Source organism: Tetrao urogallus, assembly GCF_951394365.1.
Source record: "Tetrao urogallus genome assembly, chromosome: 1".
Classification (NCBI taxonomy): domain Eukaryota; kingdom Metazoa; phylum Chordata; class Aves; order Galliformes; family Phasianidae; genus Tetrao; species Tetrao urogallus.
Window position 1 is genome coordinate 71,166,670 of NC_136813.1, and position 22,701 is coordinate 71,189,370.

The 22,701-nt window shown below is 40.6% G+C and overlaps 1 protein-coding gene across 1 annotated transcript in view; it reads right to left on the reverse strand.

The window, feature by feature from the left end:
* Window positions 1–22,701, reverse strand: part of ARHGAP6 (Rho GTPase activating protein 6) — a gene marked incomplete at both ends in the record, with an annotated part of 296,766 nt that overhangs the window by 55,933 nt on the left and 218,132 nt on the right. The window lies entirely within an intron of this gene.

Here is a 22,701-nt window from a genome sequence, read left to right on the forward strand (position 1 = left end):
TTGCTTTTTGAAGTCTATGCCCTGCATATGTGTTCAGACATACATACTCAGCTTTTTCTCTGTTTAGACTGTAGGACTAATTAGAACATGATCTGCAAATGGTCCCTTCATCAGCAAGAAGAAAAATAATCAGCAGACAAGACTGTAAACAGAAATGTTGCTCTGGGATAAAGTGATCAGTGATCACCCTGATAGGCACAAACTGCTAATTGTGAGGTTGCTTTCGTAATCGACTTTTATAAAACCTTAACCAGACTAAAAGCCTTCTCCAGTTTCTTCTGCCAGCCAGTCACTTCTTTTTCCTCACATTCGCATTCTTCTCTCTGGCTTTCCCATTAACATCTAACATCTTTCCTCCTCAGAACTGAGCCGTTCACTTATCAAGCATGTGACTAAAATACCAGAGCAGATGACTCAGCAAAGGAGATGAATGATTAACTGCATCTCATGCCTTTGAAAAATCTGTCCGCTTTTCCCATAATTCTTGTCCACCATCATAAGCACTTTTTAACAAGATACAGACTGAAGTTTTACTGATATTTCTACAAATATTTTCTTTAGGGGTTGGCTGTCCAGTGGCTCTGAAATAAACCCAAGTGGTACATCTTCAGCAATACTGTGCTCTTAAATTACTCTTAGGCATCTGTAGGCTACTCTCATGTATTTTATATTGTTCCCTTCAGCCTCCAAAACAGTCTTTCAGTTGTGTTGTAGCAAAGTCTTGTTCTTCTGTACAGTACAGAAATGGGCTGATAAACTCTGCAAGGAATTCTAAATGCAGATAACAAACACACACACTGACCATTACCTCTGTTGATTACTATGGAACTTTAAGCCTTCGTGAGCAATGTGGATCATGCACAGGGTAGGCAAATAGGAATCTCTCACACATGGCAGTTTTAGATAATACAGTATTTTAATGCAAGATGCAGAAAGCAATTTTTATCTTAATGCATTGCTGTCAATGTTAATGACTTTAGTCTGTACTCATTCAGGTAAATACCATTATCAGATTAGCTGTCTACTTTTCATTACTCTTTTGCTGAAACCCATTTGAAACCACTAAGATTAAAGCCAATTATGCTTCTTTGTTTTTTCTCTTACCTTAGCAATACTTAACCATGTGTTTATAGTTAGATACATCTCCACTGTAAAGGAGTTCAATATTCCACACGCAAGATTATATTGCAATAATATGACAAAATGTCTTAATTTTGTTTGCTTAATTACTTCCCTAAGCTTCATAAAACTGTGTGTAATTACTTCTTTATAAACCTCTCACTTAAACAGGTAATTCATTTCAACTCTCTCTAAAATGCCTCAAATTTTGACAGTTGATATTCCCCCAGCACAATCTGGATGTCTGTACACATGATCTCTCTCTTCCTCACTTCTCTCCAGTCGATGTTGATAGGAAGCTGCTTCAATCTGACAGCCTTTCATTGCAACTTCTTCATCTAAAGCCAGAGTACAAAGCAGAACGCCCAGCAGGGCATGAAGGGAAAGGAGGAACTATACAAAGAATCCAGCATTACATGCACTTAAGGACAAATGCCTAATCTTTTATTAAGGCCACCTTTGGATTAATCAGGAGTTGGAAAACATCTGGATGATATGGGTGTGCAATGACCTCATTCTTTCTGCCATCCCGTCTCCAGATGATTTTCCAAAGGCAGGTAGTGTATTTCTTTCCAGATCCCATCACAAATTAATGCAACCTAGACTGCTACAGTTTCTCCAAACACAGCAAGTATCAGAACAGCTGTCTCCAAGGTATTGCTGGTATGAGAAAAGGAGACCTGCCTTTCCAAAATGGCATCGCTAGATACATAAGTATGAAGAAGCACAAGACTTACTGCATGACTTTGAGGCATTCAAAGGCAGACATACAAAATATAGAGCCCCCAATAATTAATCTTCATTAAAAAAGTCTGACTTCATTAACGTCTTTATCTAGGTTGACATCCTGCTCCCTTTGACATCAGTGGAAAAATTATTAATGTCTCCACTAGGAAGAGAGTAAGTACAGCCTGATGATCTTGTGTATCACTTTGGAGTATTGCATGAAAGCTAGCTTATCTCAAGCTCTATTATACTTTCGCATGCTAAATATTGCATGTGCAGAAAACGCTATTAGTTTTGGCAAAAGATCACACTTCACTAAGCAGCACTGTAGGTATCAAAGCTATTTAATGGCAATTAATATAACCACGACATTGCTAAGGAGAGGCACTTCCTCATTCTGAGCTGTATCCTGCCTTGTTTCCAGGGCTGTGGACTGTCAACTGGAAAACAGGACACTTGGGATCGGTGCTTTGTACAGCAAGCAGCCCCCTGGATGCTGGCAGGCTGATATTCCTCACAGGGCAGGCAGAATGCACAGCACCAGCAGAAATATTTAATGTAATGAGACAGCACGGGCCTGTGCCCAGGTAAGGAAACATGGTTCAGAATTCCACAACAGTAATGTCCATTTATCAGGGAGTAAAAAAAAAAAAAAAAAAAAAAAAGCCCATCTAACTTTAGTCTAAGGATAAACAGGGAGCGGAAGAATAAGTGTGTTTCCACAGCAGTATTAAAATTGTTAAAATAAAGGGCAAAATATTTCCTGTTCCTCTAGGATCAACCTCTCCAAGTTTTCCAAATGCCTCAGGAACTGTTTCATGTTTAGAATAGTTAATAGTGTTCTCTTAAAAAAAAACTTGTATAATGGAGATGCATTTCATTTCTCTTCTGACATTAATATATGTGACTGAAGTAAAACAGGGATTGCCTAGCAAAATATTCATTCCTAACACATCCTCTTTGTACCAAACTTTTTATCTATGCAGAACACCAATCTCCAATAAAATGCATCAAAAAAATCAACATGATCAGATTTTCAGGATGCCTTGCTTCACCGGACATCAATATCTTGAGGCATTCAAGGCCAGGCTGGTCTAGTGGTTGGTGACCCTGCATATAGTAGAGGGGTTGAAATTAGATGATCATTGTGGTCCTTTTCAACCCAGGCCATTCTATGATTCTATGATTCAGAAGCATTACAATTAGAGCCAAAAGAGTCTGAGTACTTTTGTGGAGTTGCCAAAACGGAGACAACAGCATCTTAAAAAACTCTAAATGTAGGTGAAGTTCTACTGGAATTTGTGTGAACATATTTCTGTGTGTTTTTGTCAATAAAAGAGTAGTTAGCCACCCTGTGCTTTGCTGTTGGTTGTAAGTTGTTGCATGTGTACATTAACAAGCTGCAGTAACAAGCTGTAGCAACTATACAGCTTGAGACCAAAGTAATTGTCTATACATTGTGTTTTCAGCAGCCTCACCACAAGAGATTTGGGATAGCCTGTGCTGATTCAAATAATAAAATTCATTCCTTTCATTGGTTCCCATACTGTTTTTTTGACAGGTTGCTGCTATTTATTTCTCAAGTGTAAAAACAGTTTCCTGCTTGATCAGAAATAACGTGAACTGTGCAAGCTAATGGCAACTGACCCCAAATCAGATACAATAGCTTGAATATTATTTTTAGTGGCAAAGTTGCCTTAAATAGACCTTGTTCCAGGCTCCGCTACCAACGCAAACACGTTCCTGCTCAGTATTCACTTGCATACAAAGCAAAACAAGAAGTCATGCGCTGTGTCCATGTTTACCTCTGTCTCAAATCAGTAAGTAGACGGGATCAGTCTAGAGGACAATCTTGGCTCAATTCTGAAGACTTGGGAGCCAGAGGACATGCTGCACACACCAGTGCACTGCAGAACTTCCATTCATACACAGTCATAGAAACATACAAGGAATCATTTAGATTGGAAAAGGTCTCCAAGATCAAGTCAACCATCAGCCAGACCTACCAAATCCCACGGCGAAAACATATTTAGTGTCACATTCACATTTCTTGAATACTTCTAGAGATAGGACTCCACCACTGCTCTTGGGAACCCATTCCAATGCTTGGCCGGCGTTCTGCTAAGCTCTTGCTAAACATATGAAATACTGCTCTTTCTCCTAATCCTAATGAAGCTAATGTTAAGCATATGAAAACATAAGGCCTAAACTATATGGGAAATACATTTAAACAACCTAGACTAAACAAATGTAAGCGTAAGTCCTATTTGTAGCTTTATTCATCCTGAAGCAGTACAACAACGCTCCTGTGAAGCAATAAGGAACACAGGACCTTCTGTAGTTTCTGACAGGAAACTACAACTACCTGAAGGGAGGATGTGGTGAGGTGGAGATAGGCCTCTTCTCCCATGTGATTAGTGATAGGATTAGAGGAAATGGTTTCAAGTTGTGCCAGGGGAGATTGAGTTTGGACGTTAGGAAATATTTCTTCACTGAGGGAGTGTTCAGGCACTGGAATGGGCTGCCCAGGAAGGGGGTGGAGTCACTGTCCCTGGAGGTGTTCAAGGACCGTTTAGATGCTGTAGTGAGGGACATGGTTTAGTGGAAGATAAAAGTGGTTCGTAGGTGGCTGGACTGGATGATCTTAGAGGTGTTTTCCAACCTTGATGATTCTTGCTGGGACTGCAGCTAGTACAGCACATAAGTTAGCAATTTCTGGATTCAGTAACAAGGATTAATTTGACTGCGGTAAATGCTTTTAACAGACTAGAAGTGGCATCTATTTCTATTATACTCAGTAAAAAAGAAAAAAAAAAATAACCCTAACTGAAAATTTAAAGAAATGCATGAGAAAGCACAAGTTATCATTTCCAAATGATTCAAAAAACCATACCAAGTATCGTATACAAGATTTATAAATATACAAATATTTTAGTTTTCCTTCTGGATTTTGAGCTTTTAAGATACATTATGTGACTCAAGCATACAGCCAGAATCTCATTAAGAAGAAAAATAATTAATTTCAAGACTCCAAGTACTGGGATTTGACTAACAACAGCAAAGCCTTTAATTAAATACAAAACCCCATTTGCATTGTTTCAAGTGGTCCAAATTACTATTTTCTATAAACTCTGACATTACTTACAGAAAGCATTATTTCTTGGTCTAAAGAAAATGAAATTTGTTGCACGCAGAACAGCTACCCAAATTACCTACATACCAGCCCTGGTTGGAAACCCATACTACCACTGAAAGGAGAGGTGTGGAGGTTGACATAAGCCAATGGGAACAAAATGCAAGCTATCTCCAAATATTTGCCTTGAGAAGCACAAGAGTGAGAGCTCTCGGTTATTAAGCTACAACAGAGAGGTATCGGGAACAAAGGCTTTACCAACTGGATTAGAGTACAAGCTGGACCCTGGCTTCACCCTTACCCCATCCCTCATCAGGAAGCTGCTGAGTGCTCAGCATCCACTCCCACTTCCATAAGTACCCATGGTAGAGGCTGCTATGTCCCTCTAGAGTGATTTGCTAAGCACAGTGAGTGAACAGATGGCTCTCAAAGTTGTCATGGGGATACCCAGCAGGACCTGCCCTCAACACGCATTGCTGCTCACAGAGAGAATGTTATTTCACTGAAGTTTGTCTCCATGTGCAAGCGAACTACCCACTTCCAGTTCAAAAATGGATCAGGTTATTTAGGTTATTATGGCGCAACTAGCTACTGCGCCGGCTTCCAATCCATGCTGAAATAAAAGTGTTGTATGATCCCTCCTCTTAAATAAGTTTTCTTAGAGTCATGAGTTTTGAGTTTGTGTTATTAACACCACTTCAGGTGCTAGTGACGCAGTATGTGTATGTCTTCGTGGCAAGGATAGGCACATTTCAAACATGTAGAAAGTAAGATGGGGTGGCTTTGCTCATTTGCTTTATAATCACTCTACACTTTCACAATGTTTACACGTGCAAACCCTACCCTGTCCTACATACCCACACTGGGCACCCTGGCAGAGATCTGCACCAGCACATCAGCTGAGATGCTCTGGCAACCTATATCTGTTTAATTGGCATTGTGTTTGGTTGTTTTTAATAGATGAGATATCAAATTCCCACCCTGACCAACAGCTGTTCTGGTGTTCCTATTGCCTTCTTAAAGACTGCACAGACAATTCTCTACGGAAAAACTCAGGAAGTACAGAAAATTCAGAAAGTCTAATAATTAGGAAAGTATTGTGAGTACAAAGAGTTGGATTTGTGTTCACTAGCACTGTCATTGATTTTAATTAGTGTCATTACTTTTCCTCTGTTTTCTGTGTATTGAAACAGTACACGTGCTCTTCCTGCAATGCACAGCCAAGGTCACTACCTCAGCTTTTCAAGAAGCACTGCTGCATCATTTCTTACAAAAAAAGCACCACAGCTGCATGTATGCATCTGCTTGATATGCTAATAAATTAAATATCATACAGGAGTCTGAAATGTTGAACTGGAACTATACAAACTACTCTGAGTGAAGATAAAGCTACAAATCAGATTGATGGATCAGTGTATATACCTGGAAAAACAACTGAAAAGCACATAGATGCTTTAATATCTATGGAGGTGGAGGCTTGTTAAAAATACAGACTTGCGAAGCAAGAAATGTAAAATGGATCCACACAGATAAAGCCACTGTGGTGCAACATCAATTCTCAGAAAGGTGCATTTTGTAAACTGCCCCTCTGGCTTGAGGTACCCCAAGTTCATAATGTGTGCCTGCCAAAGACTCTGCAATTTCTGTCTTTGTTTTTAGGCAGCACATTTATTTTGGACACAGAGAGGGAAAAATAGCCCATAAAGTTCCCACTGTTATGAAAAACAGAAACAATTGCTAGAGTTACAAGCTCCTCACGGACTGAGCCAGAAGATGAACAGCTCTTATTCTCCACTCAGTTAAGCACAGCTACCAAAACTTAGAAATCCAGCAACACCACAGTCAAGTCCATAAAACCCGATGCTTACAGAAACTGTTATTTGTCAAACTGAACCTAGCTGTAACTGAACAGCAGCTGTAACTGTCAACCCATTAGTTTTTGAGAAGCCTTTCTCCCCAGTATGTTTTCTTGCAGCTGCCTGGGTTACAGCCTTTGCAGAGGCAGAATATGGAGCACAATAAACATAGCAAGCATCACAGACTTCAAAGCAAGGCAGCACTTGATGAAAACAGTCAAATACAAATCTGCCTAATTATGCAGTTTGTTTTGAAGAGTAATGTCACTCCTCCTTCCATGGTTTCATTCCTCTCAGTCTAACTATGAAAACATGCAAGGTAATGAAATTAGTCTCCAACAGTGTCTGAGGGTTCTCCATGTGCTGATGTAGCTCCAGAGCCTGGCAAATGGCAGGCAATGCCAGTCTTTTCCTCAGAGGCAAAGCTGTCCTATTTTCTTCAAACTAAACTAAAGCACAAAATAAATGAATAAATAAATAAACAGAAATTGCTATGAATATCACATTCAGCAGATGTTCTCTATTCCACTTACCTCTACCGTATCATATTTAAAATTATTCAGTTTTCTTATCCATTAACTAAGTTCTCTTCTGTCTTCAGCGTCCTTCAGTACTTGATCAAACCAGATCTGAATTACGAGGTTGACTCCAACTATGACTTTTTGCAAAATAAGCTTAAGGTAAAAACAATGTAGTTGTCCCAAAACTGTGCACTGAGTGTCCAAGAAAGAACCCAGCTGAAGCATCTATGACTCCTCGAATACCTTTGTTCACCTGAGGCTCATACAGCCATGAATCTTAGGGGGAAAACTGGATCTCTGTTTTCTCTGTGTGGAAGAAAGCTGGGAGTCCAGCACAGCTGAGAGCTGTGTCACACAGCGCCTGTGCATCAGAGGCAGGAAAGCTGCAACTGACTTCCCCACTTCTTATTTCAGAGAAAACATTTTGAGCAAGTATGAGGAGTGGTTAGGAAGGGGCACGTCTCCCCTCAAAAATCCCTCTTCCACATGGCTGTACAAACTCAAAACTGATTATAACTGCGCAAGCTTTCCCTATTAGGAATAGCTGAAAGAATGCTGGAAGCAGCTGCTGCTATTCCTTGGAGCACAGCGAACTGCACTTGGTGTTTTCTGTCTGACCTTCTCATACAGCCAGTTTGCAGCTTTTTTAAACACCTTTTAAAACTTTCTGCTCAACCGAGCAAACCGGCTATATTTATAACACCACGCTGACAAGAGCGATGCAGAGGCTATTTTACACAATTTGCTAGGAAAAAAAAAAAACCCTTGATGAAGGCACTGCTTCATAAATAATGTCTGTCACGTTCACAGTCCGCATATACAACGCTGTCATCTACAGTGCGTGGGCTGGAAGCGTAGGCAATTCATGAAAAACAAACACTGAATCACCAATGACTTCAACCGCAGTTCCGCACTACCTGGCTTTTCACCAAATAAGCATGCAGAGTGACAGGACTGTTTCTCAGTCCATACAACCTGGGACTCCATCGGACTGCTCACTGAAGAGAAGCCACAGGTGATGGGGAGGAAGACCATGTGATGTTTTCCCCATCAATCTACCCACATGCTTTGTTTACTGCTACATCTGGGTGGGCTGAACAGCCATGATCTGCCCAAGTGAGGGAGCCAGCACCGAGAAGTATGTGCTGGACATATCTGGCAGCCACCAGTACTGCCTGCAACCACCACATGCGCGCATCACACATCTCTAATATCAAAGCCTTACCCAAAGCCCACAGAAGTCAAAGCACACACCTCAGCACTTTCAGTGCCTCTTAGTTTAGACATCCTCAAACCGCGTAGCTCCTCAGCTTCATTTCCAGTCTTTCTATTCTACCTGTGGCAGAGTGGTGCTAAGCACAGCCAGGGAGTCACCACGGAGCAAGGCACCATATAAGACTTCCAAAGAAAAGCTGTCCCACTGAATAATCTTCTCAAGCACTGTCACGGTTGTGCTTACATCTTAACACAAACCAAGGACACTGAAGCTAAATTTATCTCTCCTCTTCAAAATGCTGTAGCCAGAGATCAGCCTCCTGCTGGTCATCTCAAAATTATGCTGTACATTTGTGCCATTTGACATCTTTCTTCAAAACCAAATTTCTTCAGCCCTTATGTCCTGTGTTATTATTCTTTGAATTTCCCCTAGCAAAAAGAAAAATTGTTATTTGCATAACTAGAAATGGAGATATACTCATTCGGAAACTCACTCAAGCGAAGAAGGCAGGAACTGCCACTTTCATGCTCTGCAAATAAGCAATCTAAAAACCCCCAACATTTTCTGATGGTCTGCAGAAAGACAAAATAAAGTGGGAATGAAGAATCCAGTTAGGTCGCCCCCCTTGTATTTCTGACACTCCAGACAAGGTTATGTTCCTTTAACTCCGTTAAAATACCTATTGGTTAATATTAATTGCAACAATGCATTGACAGCAAGGGCTTCCTGCTCAGAAACAGAGGAGTCCAATGATATATGTTGAATTGTGCTGTAAATCAGGCTTCTTCAGATTATTCAGTCACTAATAATGTTCTTTCTTTCATGTTGTTTCCTTTTTGGCACACAGATTACACCATTTTTTACATCATCAATACATTTGTATTAGCTACCAGAGTACCTGGGCGATTTTTTTTTTTTTCCTTTTCAAAATACTCTTTTCAATAATATACAGCTTTCTATTAAAAAAAAATTAAAAAAACCATTGCTACTCAGGAAGAAATGTAATGTTATAAATACAGAATGTTCACAGTATATGGAGAGGATATATATAATATAACTGGTCACCAAAAATTGAAGAAAATAAAGTTATTTTGTTTACTTTGGATGAACTTCTTCATCAAATTAATTTCTTCTCAAAAATATTCGTCTTAAAACTGACCCGTGGTAAACTACCATTGAGAAATCAATCAACTGATTCTGATACTGTAAATTCAACATTCACAGATAGGCTGTAAGTAACTTTTAATGCGCTCCTTAATTATGCAAAATTCCAAGGAACCTACACCCCTCTGGGGTAAGCTTAGGAGAACTAAATTAGCAGGCAGCCGAGAATTCCTTGGCTGATCTCTTGTTACACAGTGACCAATGCTGGCCACTAACATCTCATGGGACCTTCAAAAATAGCTTCAGAAATATAATTGACCAATTTTTTATTTATTTTTTTTTTAAGTGGAAAATAAGGCTTCTGTCTTAAGAAAACAGTCACGAAGAATATGTTTTCTGTGGAAAAGCTGATGGCTTGGTGAAGAAGTTCAAAGAAGTTTGCAGCTAAAAAAGATGTTTTCACTCAAAAACCCGCTGGTGTTTCTCAAGGGAGCTGCAATTCCAGTGCTTTGCATGCTCTGCTACCTTTCCCGCCCTGAGCAGGGTTCTCATGACAGACCCCTTTCCTCAACTCATATGACAGCACTGTACTGCCAGAGATGAATGACCCTTACAGCTCATCACATAATACCTGGGATATCAATAACATGCAGTATAGCACCAGGAGACTCGGCAGTGCTATTTTAAATAAAAATGCTCTCTATCTTTGTATTTTCAAAGCAATCAAAAATTGCTATGCCAGTCTTTCTTGGATTCCTTTGAGCCCCACAAGTAAACTGGGCATTCACAGCCAAGCAGGTGAGATGCACTAAGCTCTGGTGACACAGTTCATTCAAAAAGAAAAGCAAGTACCAGAAGTACAACAACCTGACTTAGCTTTACGCTTGATGTGTTCCTAAGATTCTGTGAAAACATAGCAGTAACAAGGCGCATATGCAAACAAGGCACTTATAATTATATCCGAACCGTCTGGTCCGGCAGCCACAAAACAGCCCATGTGCTCCAGAGACTGTCTGCATGTATCCCACAGGCTCTAAAATGCAAAAAGCGAGACAAATCAATTAACATATTAACTCATTTGTTGCTTTTTTTTTTATCTCATGCTTTTAAGTGCCATTACAGGAACTGATGTCTCCAAAAGAGATAACATGAGTGCTCTGACAAGTCATATTAGAATCTAATAAAAACCCACATCGTGAGATAAATTAAGAGAGAACTTGAAGCAGCGTCTCTGTTTCTAGAAAAAGCAAGCATTGTGAGGAGCTGCAGGGACCCTGGTACTGATGGAGAGGGGGAAGAGAAGCACTCCTGACCTCAAAGTAGCTGAAGTGGGGTTTGGTCACACATGGTCACACCTATACCGCTGCCATCTCCGAGCAACACATGAGGAACACACTCCCTTTTATCTCTGTTTCAGACTTCTGAAGCTGGTCAAACATACTCTGAGTACGAAAAACTCACTGCACAACTCTGCTTTTATATAAGCTGTATAACGTCTTTTCCCTCGATAGAGGTCTAACAACCCACATGCTGTGAGCAGCAGCGGTTGGGCAGAGGGGCAGTTGCAGGCTGCTCGTGGTTGAATCACAAGGGAAACTCCCTTCTTTGGGCATGTTTACATCTCCCGTTGGCAAAAGCAGCACATACACAGGACTATGGATTCAAACCACGTTTTGGAAAATGACACACTAAGTCTTGAAAGAGCGCTTGGTGAGAAGAGCGCAAGGCAAGGGCCTCACCACAGGAAAGGTCTCCAGGGAGGCTGTCAGCAGCTGCCATGCACCAAACCACACCAACACGGACATAGCCCCAAAGTCTGCTTCTGAAATCAGCGCATCAGAAAGCTTATAGCGAAGGGCCAAGTCCTCAAGCTCTGAAAAGGCAGGTCTCCATCTACAGTCTCCAAATAAAAGACAAACAAGCTCGGAGGCAGACTGAAGGCCTATTTTCAGATGAATGAACAACACAAAACATTTCCAATATCTCTCCTTACCCACTCTCCTCATAAGCTTTTGGTGAGGACTGCCAAGCGCTCTCTGTTCCTATTTAAATTTTTTAATGGCAATCTAACAGACGTCTCCAACCCAATTATTTTAATCTGCCCATGTTGAGTGACCACAGCAGCTGTTCACTTCCTCTTATCAACCTTATTAATCCTGTAATTTAAATACACATTAGTCAGTTGAAGGATCCACACAAACCTCTTTCAGGTTTTACTTTTCATTATAGAGTGAGCAAAGTGCTTTAAAAAAAAATGAAGGAACTATCAGTTTGGGTTGAAGAGACAGGATGAGGCTCCTGCTAAAAAAGGCATGCAAACACAGGAAGTTAAAGAGCTTTCACTGCAATATCCTTGTAAAATCAACAACTGCATGAAAAATTAGATTTGTTGCTGGGTCCCACATTATTGCAATACAAAGAGCTCCTCATCCTACATACACAGAGCAGCACAGCATATTGCTTTGGCACTTTTATCACACTACACTAATATCCAAATATCAGCATTTCAGCCTACTGTCAGATTTCCGTTATGATACAGGCAAAATTCATCTTGAGGTTTACAAAAGCTAAACCGTTCTTATCTGAATTATGCCCACTAGTAAACCAAAGGAGAATATTTTACACACCTCATTAATAATAATAAGTTTTATTCAAGGGAAACTCAAGCCATAAGCCTGCATTTTAAAATACAAAGATTATAGAGCTTTCTACACTTCAATATCACTGCAAGGAGCTCCTAACGGGCTGCAAATGAATTTTAGTTGATTGCTTTAGATGTACTCTTTGTTTCCTGAATACCCAGGGATCAGCTATCAGAGATGGGGGATGCAATAGGATAATTTCCATCAACTGAAGTTGTGGCTATTTGTTCAGAACCAAAGGAGAGCAGAAAAAAACCACAATATAAATAAAGCCTTTAAAGACTTTACTCAGATCTGAAGAATTCAACAGCTGCATCCCATTCAAGAAATGGAACAGAATAAATATCCTCAGCTATGAGAGCTACTTTTATGGGGCCAGGCTGAAAATTCAGTACATTTCTAAAAGAAGACATTGATTTTAAATGCATATATAATCCTATCACTTTTAACAATACTTTTACAAGTCAGCTTTATGACACTTGGTACTTTCCTTAAGAGTTTTATCTCCAGAAGATAAGTTAGTGCAGGTGAATCTCAGTATTCAAGAAACACGTGAAGCTCCAGCCTTCATAAGCATGCAAGCATACAAGCATATTTTGCACACTTTTGCCTTATTAATGCTTTCCAATACAGCTCTGGATCATGTGGAACCTTGCAGGAGTGATACAGTGAGTAAGATGCATGACCCTGGCTTAAGAAATTATAGTCCCTATATATAAGATATGCATTGATAAAGAGGGATACCAACACCCAATAATGCTCGTAGATGGATACTGAGAAAATAAAGAAGCATACATTAAATGTAAATTTGTTTATTATTCCACAGAAGGTTATTTTCATTAAACTTCTCCATTCAAATCTTGCACTGAATAAATATCAAACAGAAACTCCTAAGGCTTTTCCTCATGACTTCTCCCACAGTACAAAAGTAATGAACGTTAAAAACTCTGTTAAGACTTTTATTACTATTACCCATACACAGTCCATTATATAATGGATTAGTTTATCCTTGAAGAATCCCATAGACTTTGTGATGTTTTCCCCTTTTCACTCGATGGAGTAACTACAGTCACCAGTCACCTAAGCGTTTCAGATGCTGACAGCTTAGCTCAGAGGGAGATCACACCCACTGTGGGACTCCTGTCAAAGTACAGGCATCTATATCTAACCTAGGCACTATAATTACTACATCCAACCAGTGGTGAGGAACAGCAGCTTGTAGGGAATCAATCCCATCTGTTTGGTTTACGGAGATAAGAACGAAACTCCAGAAATGCCTTTCTACACCCTACTCACTCACAATCTGTGGTCAGCACAGAGGTTTACATCTACAGTGTGTCTCAATTGTAGATGCAGAGTGACACAAGACAAATTCCACCTTAAAATGCCTCTTGCCTCGGTTGTCAAGTGCTGATGCTTTCCTCTGAGCTCTAACCTTTTCCAGCCAGGCAGCAGGAAGGTGGTGAACACACTTATCAGCAGCCATCTCCACAGCTGCCTGATGAAACAACAGGTTTTTTGGCATGCTCGTCAGCACATTTCCCAAGGCAGAGTGTTTGCTCAGCTGCAGTCCCTTCTCTGATCCCTAAACCAAGTGGCTCCAGCCTGGTCAGGCCATCAGCATCTCCACTGCACCAAGCCCTTCTTGCAGAGCCCAGCCTGCCTCTCAAATGAAGCAGCAGAAAGTGGCTCAAGGTCATTCTTCATTTTAGGAACTTCATACCCAGCAGTAAAAATGTCAGCTGTGGGTGAACCTGCCTTTGCTCAGTTCATTGCCTGCTCTAATTCCCTTCAGTCCAATTGCCATTTATAGCAGCGGAGCTGGGTGGAGCTGCTGAGTCCATCCCTGGGAAGAAGGAGATCACAGACCATATCCTTCAACTGCTGCAACAATATTTTCCCCTGGGAACTGGGCACACATTGCGCTGTTACAAAATAAACTGCAGTTGGTCTCAATTTTTAATTATACTACTACTGTTTTTCATCGAATTTGGTGCCAAACTCTACAGGAAGAGTTTCCAGCACTGCAAAAATTTACCTTGAAAACTGTCCCAGTGAGTACTGTTAGGATGTGAACTGTCAGAAAAAAATGATGAATGGCAGATTTGCAGTAACTTCACTGAAAGTAAGATCATGCTCTTTTTTTTCAGCAGTGCAGAGCACAAAATGCTGAATGCCGCAATTAAATAGTCATCAAAGTTAATGTGTTAAACTTCCACTTGTGATATATTATGTTGTTATATAGCTAATAATGAGGAATAGAAACTCATAAAAGCTAGTAATAGATTAAAGCTTTCCTGGCTTTTACCATCCTCTCACAAAAAAAAAAAAATTCACAGCCAAAAACATGAAAAGAACCAGAGATCTTTTTAACTCCCTTAGGGACTTTGTTATTGCCAGCCCATTCTATACAGAAGGTATTCAGGTTACAGCAGGCTATACTGAGAAGCATGAAATGCAGAAATGCAAAGAACATCCATAGGTTGTAATGATACAGGTAACACCATCTTCCTCCCACGCCTTTTCCAAAATTCTAAAGCTGTCTTCTATACGAAAGCAGAACAGAAGACAATAGTACAAATACCATCCACAGTTCACATTTGAAAGAGTATGCTATTTAAAAACAAATAAACTCCCAAATTACTCCTTCCAAAAGCAAGCTACATTTTTTTTTTTCTGCTAGTTAATAATTACAGAAGAATTTTCTCAAGTTTATTGATGGTGGGAAAAGAAGTACAGTTAAAGCATTATTTTCTTGTAGAGAACTGAAATAATACTTTTTCCAGATTTCCACAGAGATGTTCAGTGGAAAAATGCCCAGTATCCTAAAACACTTCTCTCTGGAAATGAATTTCACTCTTTCCTTCCCTTATGGTCTTTTATGTACAAGCAGAAAAGCACACAATAGAACAATATGCAGTCTTTAAAAGCACATTAAAACAGGAATTTGTATGTCTCCAGTGTCTTTCAGGAGAAAGTGTTGTATACAGTACTCCAAACTAATAAAGAGCTGCTACCAGCCTAGAAAGTCTTTTTTTTTTTTTAATATTGCTTTTTAGCGTTGCTCCAAATGAAGATCAACAAGTTCTGCTTGGATTACCTGTTTCATACAAATAGTTGCATAATGAAAAGAAAACTCCTGTACACAAGGTCTAAGCTCTAAGTCAAAGTACTCAGATGCCAACTACTGATAAATTAGAGTGTATCTTTGTGTCTCAAGTTCAAATCTTCTGATAAGTAGAAAATAACTCAAGGATCCATACATCATGCGTCCCATTAAAGACATCTTTACAAAAGATACCAACTTGTTTTTTCACTGTACCGTGGTCAAGAGGGTAAGGAGTATTTCAGACTGTTCAAGATAAATAGTTCTTAAAACTTTATGTTACCCAGACAAAAACTTTCTGAGAAGTCCAGGAGAGAGAGGGCAAGAGGGGGCAGAAAGAAGAGGAAAGGAGAAGGAATAGGCACTGGCCCAGCTCATTTATCTTACCAGAGAAAAGAAGTAGGACACGTTCCAGATTAACTAATCACTTCAACCACATCATCTCACACTACTGATTTAACTTTACATCGCTTCTTGCGACCTGACCAAACACTTAATAAACGCTGCTGCACTCAGCAATGGAGGGAGCATCCCACCGTGCTGCCCCTTTAACAGACTGGCAACACAAAGACACAAACAGCTCTGACTGAGAGTGGAGATCCGACAAAGGTTGTATTTCCAGCCAAAGCCCTAGTGCAGAGGAATGCGTTTTCCCTTAAAGGAACAGCGGATTCCCATGCACTGCTCCACTCAGACAGCTAGCAGCATCCAGCTGTCATGACTGGGGCTGGCTGGGTCTCGCAGAAGTGCTCACTGCAACACGGGTACTGAGGGACGTGTTAAATAGAGGTGAGACTTCTGGTCTTAGCATAAAAGAAGTCCCTACAGCCATTTTGACTGCTTGAGTTTGTTAAAATACAGGCTCTGCATACTGGCAGGCTCGCCTGCCTTCACGACCTTAAGAGTTAATTTAGCTCTATGACAATATTTCATGTTCACTGGGGAACGTGCAGCGCAGGAACTGTGGGAATAAATAAATGACTCAATCTGGTTTGCCTCTGAACAAGCCTCACATTTTTCATTTCCCTCATTGATGCTCTCCATAATCAGGTCTAGGAATGCACCGAGGGGAAAGGAAGTGAAAGTAAGTGGAAGAAAAGGAGGTTATCGGAAGTAGTCAGTGTGGATTAATGTAGGGGAAATCACGCTTGACCAATCTAGTAGCCTTCTGTGAAGTCATAACTGTAGATGGGGACAGAGCAGTGGATGTTGTGTACCTTGACATCAGCAAGGCTTTTGACACTTTCTCCCATAACATCCTCATAGGTAAGCTTGGGAGAGTGGACAGTGAGGTGGATAGAGAACTGGTCGACTGGCAGAGTTCAGAGGGTTGTGAACAGTGAGAGTTCTGCTTGAAGGCCTGTAACTGGTGGTGTTCCCCGGGGTAGGCATTGAGGCCGTACTTGTTCAACATCTTCATCAATGACCTAGATGAGGGATAGATGAACCCTCAGCAAGTTTGCTGATGACATGAAGCCAGGAGGAGTGACCGATATACTAGAAGGTGTGCTGCGATTCAGCAACAAGCTGGACAAGCTGTGGAGTTGAGCAGAGAGGAACCTAATAAGGTTCAACAAGGACAAGTGCTGTCCTACACCTGGGGAGAAATAACCACACACGTCAGTATAAGTTAGGGGCTGATCTGCTGGAAAGGAACTCTGTGGAGAAGGACCTGGGTGCTGGTGGACAATAGGGTGACCATGAGTCAGCAGTGTGCCCCTACGCCCAAGAAGGTCAATGGTATCCTGGGGTACATTAGAGAACAGCCAGCAGGGAAAGGGAGGTGATCCTCCGCCTCTGCTCTGACCTGGTGAGGCCACATCTGCAGCACTGCGTCCAGTTCTGGGCTCCTCAGTTCAGGAAAGAACTTCTGGAGAGAGCCCAACAGAGGGCTACAGAGATGACTGGGGGCCTGGAGCATTTCCTATATGAGGAAAGACTGAGAAACCTGAGACTGTTCAGCCTGGAAACGAGAAGACCAAGATGGGATCTTATCAATGCTTACAAATATCTAAAGGGCAGGACTCAAGTGGATGGGACCAGGTTCTTTTCAGCAGTGCCCAGTGACAGAACAAGGAGCAACAGGCACAAACTGGAACACAGAAAGTTCCATACATACATGAAGAAAAATGTATTTACTGTGAGAGTAACAGAGCACTGAACAGACTGCCGAATATGTTGCAGAGACTCATTTTTTGGAGATACTCACCCCCCCCCCCCCCCCCCCCCCAGAGACTTTCCTGTGCAACCTACTGTAGAGAACCTGCCTTAGCAGAGGGTGAGACTAGATGATCTCCAGAGGTGCCTTCCAACCCCTATCATCCTGTGATTCTGTAAAAAGCTGGGTGGGAACAATGTCCACCTCAGCTGCCATCACTTTCAGGTTTCTAACTATGCTCACAAACATCATGTATTGTCGTATTTTTCTCTAGTGCTTTTGTCTGGTCCTACAGCATTTTGGTAACTGCTTCCCCTTCTATCCCAAAAAACTCGCATGAACAGCAAACAACCATACAAAGGAAAATGAGAGACTAAACACCTATGAGAATCAGAAACAAAAACAACAATTAAACAGAGAGAAGAAGTAGAAAAGGACATTCACTCGTCTTCTGTTTAACACCCCTTCTGCACCACAGCATGCACAGTCTGACTACAAAGGTAACTGTGCACCTACATGCTGCCGATCCCTTTCCAACCAGGCACCAGATTGCTTGTGACTGCTCTAGCAAATGGCTGCCCAGGCTGAAACCCCCAGGCACGACTGTCCTAGCAGTTATCAGTCGCAGACAACCTCTCTGCTGTATAATGCAGCCGTAGAGCAGCCAAACAGACTTGCTCGAGAACAGCATAGATTGCTTTTGCAACTCCCTCAAATAGAAAAAAAACATATTCTCTGCCCTTACTAACACAAGCAGCACAAAAAGTTTTCAATAGCCTCTGATTTGCGTACCTACAGCTGCTTGGGCTTGCATTATACTGGCATAAATTAACAAAATTGTGCATGAAATAATTACTGAAACAGTAAAATTATCACCAGATGCTTGAAAGGTCAGCTTGCAATATGCTGATGTTGAAAACATTATTAATCAGAATGTTACTAAAGGTTTATATTTAAACACCTTGTTTTGTTATTTAGGACCCACAATTTGAATTTTTTGAAATTTTTGAATTGAAAAAATAACACAAAGTGCTTGTTTCTTGTTTCCTACTGACCTTACCACCAAATTTGGACTCACTCCTATTTGCTCATTACAGATTGAATTCAATAGGGCTGTTAAATCACTCAGTATTTGTTCCCATTTAAACACAGCCAGGATCTGGTCCTTCACTCTCAGTTGCACTGCAGACCCTTCCTTCTATATAACTACGTACCTTCTGTACAAAAGACAGACTCCAGAAAGCAGACATCTACCTGGCCAATAACATTTTATTATAACCTAAATCCAAGAACAGATAATTTATTGGTTTTCTGGACAGCCACCACAGATATTCAAACTCCACAAGCCAAAAAACATTCATCTAAGCTATTGTGTGGATTTATACTGTGTTGGACCTAGATCTGCTCTCTAAATCCTGGACACTCTGTCCCAGTAAAACAACCCAGCAGCAACCATGTGACACACAAATACAGTGAGGCTCTGAAGAAGCTACATCTTCCCCCTCTGCAATTTTTCCCAGTGGAAATGTCAAAGTAAAATTTTGAAACAAGTATCTGTGTGTTTGCAATGCAGCAGCAGTTTAAACAAAAAATCTCCTTTGTTTAGAACACTGCATTATCAAAATAGCATTAAGAGAATGAGACTACATACTTGTTATAGGTTGAAAAGTAGGAAAGGCTATAATAAGGATGGAGATCTTGTAACTTCCCCCTGTTCACACCCAACCTGCATTATGCTATGACTCGTTGTGAGCTTGGGGACAACCCACAAAGTTCCCAGTGCACAGTGTTTATGCATTAGCAAACTAAACTAACTAAATGAAATAATAACAAAAAGAAACCTACTGAAAGACAGTGTAAGAAGTTATTACCTGTTATAACCTGCCACATCTTTAGCAGATTTCCATAGAAAGGTGGCAACCATACCTGAGCATAAAGAGCGATGTAGGGTGAAGATCTACAGTCTCCTTTCTACAAGATGGGTACCAAGAGGCTAGCAGCTAACCTCACCTTGCCAGCACCCCTCTAATAATGAACATCCCTGCTGTTCTCATACGTGTGGCTCTGTTCGTGTACGCAAATGAAGGATGATTGTATTTTACAAATAATTTCCCATGTGTGACCACTGGGGCTGTTCCTTTACTATGAGGGATGCAGCCCAGCCCTGGCCTCATCAAGGATCACTGCTGCAGGGTCTGCCCAAGGCTCCCATCCTGCCTAAGCCTGGCAGCTGAGGAGTCATCTCGGTGACTAAATCTGCTAGCTTATGAATGTGATAGACATTTTGATTAATGTATTTATAAAACATCCTGTCACTTGAAAAGCAATGTGTGTTCAGCTACCTTTGCCCAACTGATCTGCTGGAATTTCAGCAGCCCTGAGATGCTCCTGAGGTTATGGCTGCTAGTGAGCACAGGTTCTCCAGTCGCAGGGCACTCTTGCTCAGACTCTCTTGCTCAGAGATTTAATTTCACTTCAGGATGGAGAAAACCACATGCCCAGAATGTTAATCCAGCACATGAGGATGCTCCCTGACATGGTTTAATTTCTCTGTGCAGGAAAAGATGGCACACCCACAGTCATGACATTTATAAATCTCAAAGAATGTGACTCATGCCTTGCAATATGCCATAAACAAGAAGGACATGAAGCTGTACTGTCAGGACTAAAGCAAGGAGAAAGAAAAATATCTTTTTTGCTTTCCTTTTGCTTCCAGGGTTGTGTTAGACCTGTGTTACTTCTTGACCTTGGGAGTCCAAATAAAGAATAAGATTTTCTTGTGTATGACTGATCATGTCAATTCTTCACACTCATACAAAAATGTATTACATTTTGTGCTTTATTTTTGCTGCCCAAGCTATGCAAAATATTTCTAGAAGAGCAACATTGCGTTAACAAAGAAAGCTGAAGTTAATCAAAATTACTTAAAAATGTGGTAAGTACTTCCTTCACCTGCTTTCCAACCCACACCACACCAAGTCCAGGGGACTTGATATCTAAGCAGTTGCATGCAAGATTATGTGTGCTGTCTGATGACAGCCAAAGTAGTAAATCTCTGAAAATACACAGGATATCTTTTCTATAGCCACTCTTGTATACTCAGCTTTCAACAAATTCCACTGGCAGTCCTTAGCTCGGCAAGAGCTCCTTGTCAAACATATTAAATCAGATTTTTCAGTTCAGCATACATATGTACTTTTTTTTTTTTTTTTTTTTTTCAAATCTCACAAAATCTTTGAGTGGAATTACATTGTTATCACTTTTTTTTTTTTTTTTTTTTTTTTTTCTCCTGTAATTCATCCATTCCACCACAGCTCACACAGGTTGGTTTTAACATTTTAAGTGGTGTGTGTGAACGAAAGTACTCAGACTGGACCTCCATATGGTCCTAGCGTATCTGTGGAAATATTAACAAATAGAAGCTATATGACCCTAAAGATTTGTTCCTGAAAGCACAGTGTTCATGCATCAGGACATAGGACAGCAAGGTTCTTTCACATGATGGAAAGACATCCATTTTGGAGGTCATGCTGAAAAGCATACCAGTTGCCTGTAATGAAAGGAAGGATATCTTTGAAGTAGCTTGTGGATATGGGAAAGGAGATCCTGAACACAGACGAAGCAGCAGGAATACCCTACATGGCTTCCCTATATCCTGGTCCCCTGCTCTATACTGCACACCTGGCTGAAGGGCACACTGTCTCCCTTCTAGCACCCAGACCTTCTTTGCCAGTGAAATCAAGACAGAGTGGATGACAAGATAGAAGGGGTTAGCACACATCCATATCACATCAGGACAGCAGAAATATCACATCTGTCTGGTAAAACACATAGCAAAATACTTCAGAAGTAAAAAGTTTTGAATCTGTATTCAAAACCCATAAAATTTTGTTCTCTTGTTTCTGAATATTATCAAATTTTACAGTTATCTTAAGCATTTTTTTTCATGGACTGACATAGTGCTATTAGCATCAGACATGGTCTAAACTGTCTTATTGTAAGGCAAAGTACCATATTTTTGAACTCATAACCGTGATGACAAGAATGATGGAAGATCTCAGGGCCTTATTTTTAAAAGCATGAAACCATGAAGCACAGGGAAATTAAAAGCCTTTCTGAATGTCACTCAGTGAGCAGGAATTCACCTGCTCATTCCTCTTTTTACTGAGGCGAGAGAAGAGGTTCCCCTTGCAGAGATCTGGGTGCTCCCTCTTTGGATAAAGAGGCGGCAGTTCTGCTGTTGTTGAAAACTCTGTGCAAATAGATATTAGTCCCACTCCTCCAACACTGAATTTGGAATCTGAGAAATCTTGTCACTGAAAACCAACTGGATCTTAATGCATGAGAACAGGATAGGTTCTTGCTGTGGAAATATCAGCTCCTCCCAGATCTTAATTCTCCTCATGGCAACACACTGAAAGCATGACCTCTTTAACTCCAACAGGCACGTTTTTAGAAAATTCACCCCAGATAATACTTTAAGCAAGACAAATAAACCACACCATTGTAATCATAACTGATATGTGAATTATAAATTTGGCATAGGCTTCTGTACTCTGTGAACAAAGATTTCCATAAATTAGATAAAACTGCCAGGAAAAGCAGAAAAGAAAATGATAACTCTGGTGAGGGAGTGGTCTTCAAGGAATTTCTTAAGTAAATATTTTTATCAATTTTTTTTTTCCTTGAAAATCTCCTATGAGCATTTAAAAAAAAAAAACCAACAAAACCACACAAAACATGCAGCAAAAATTCAACACATCAAGGAAGGATCATGCACAGCTCTCAAATGTTTTTGCAGATTCTCCAGTTGCTAAAACCAACTGTTGTTTTTTTAAGGCTATGACTGCTCCCACATTCCTCTCAGATTCTACTTAAGCTGTGTTGTTGGCAAGTCTTGCTGCATTACTTTTAAATAACATTTAGCCCTTTCACTCTTTGTAGTTATGAACAGGATTTCAAAGTTAAAGAGAACTGCTCACAGAGGTTGCAGAAACAATGGAGGGTAATAAAAAGAGTCCAAGGAAAGTCTCAAGATAAATTCCAAAATCCCAAGGAATTTTATCACTGATTTGCTGTTGCCACCACTTACCAATGACTGGTCAGACTTTCCAAATAGA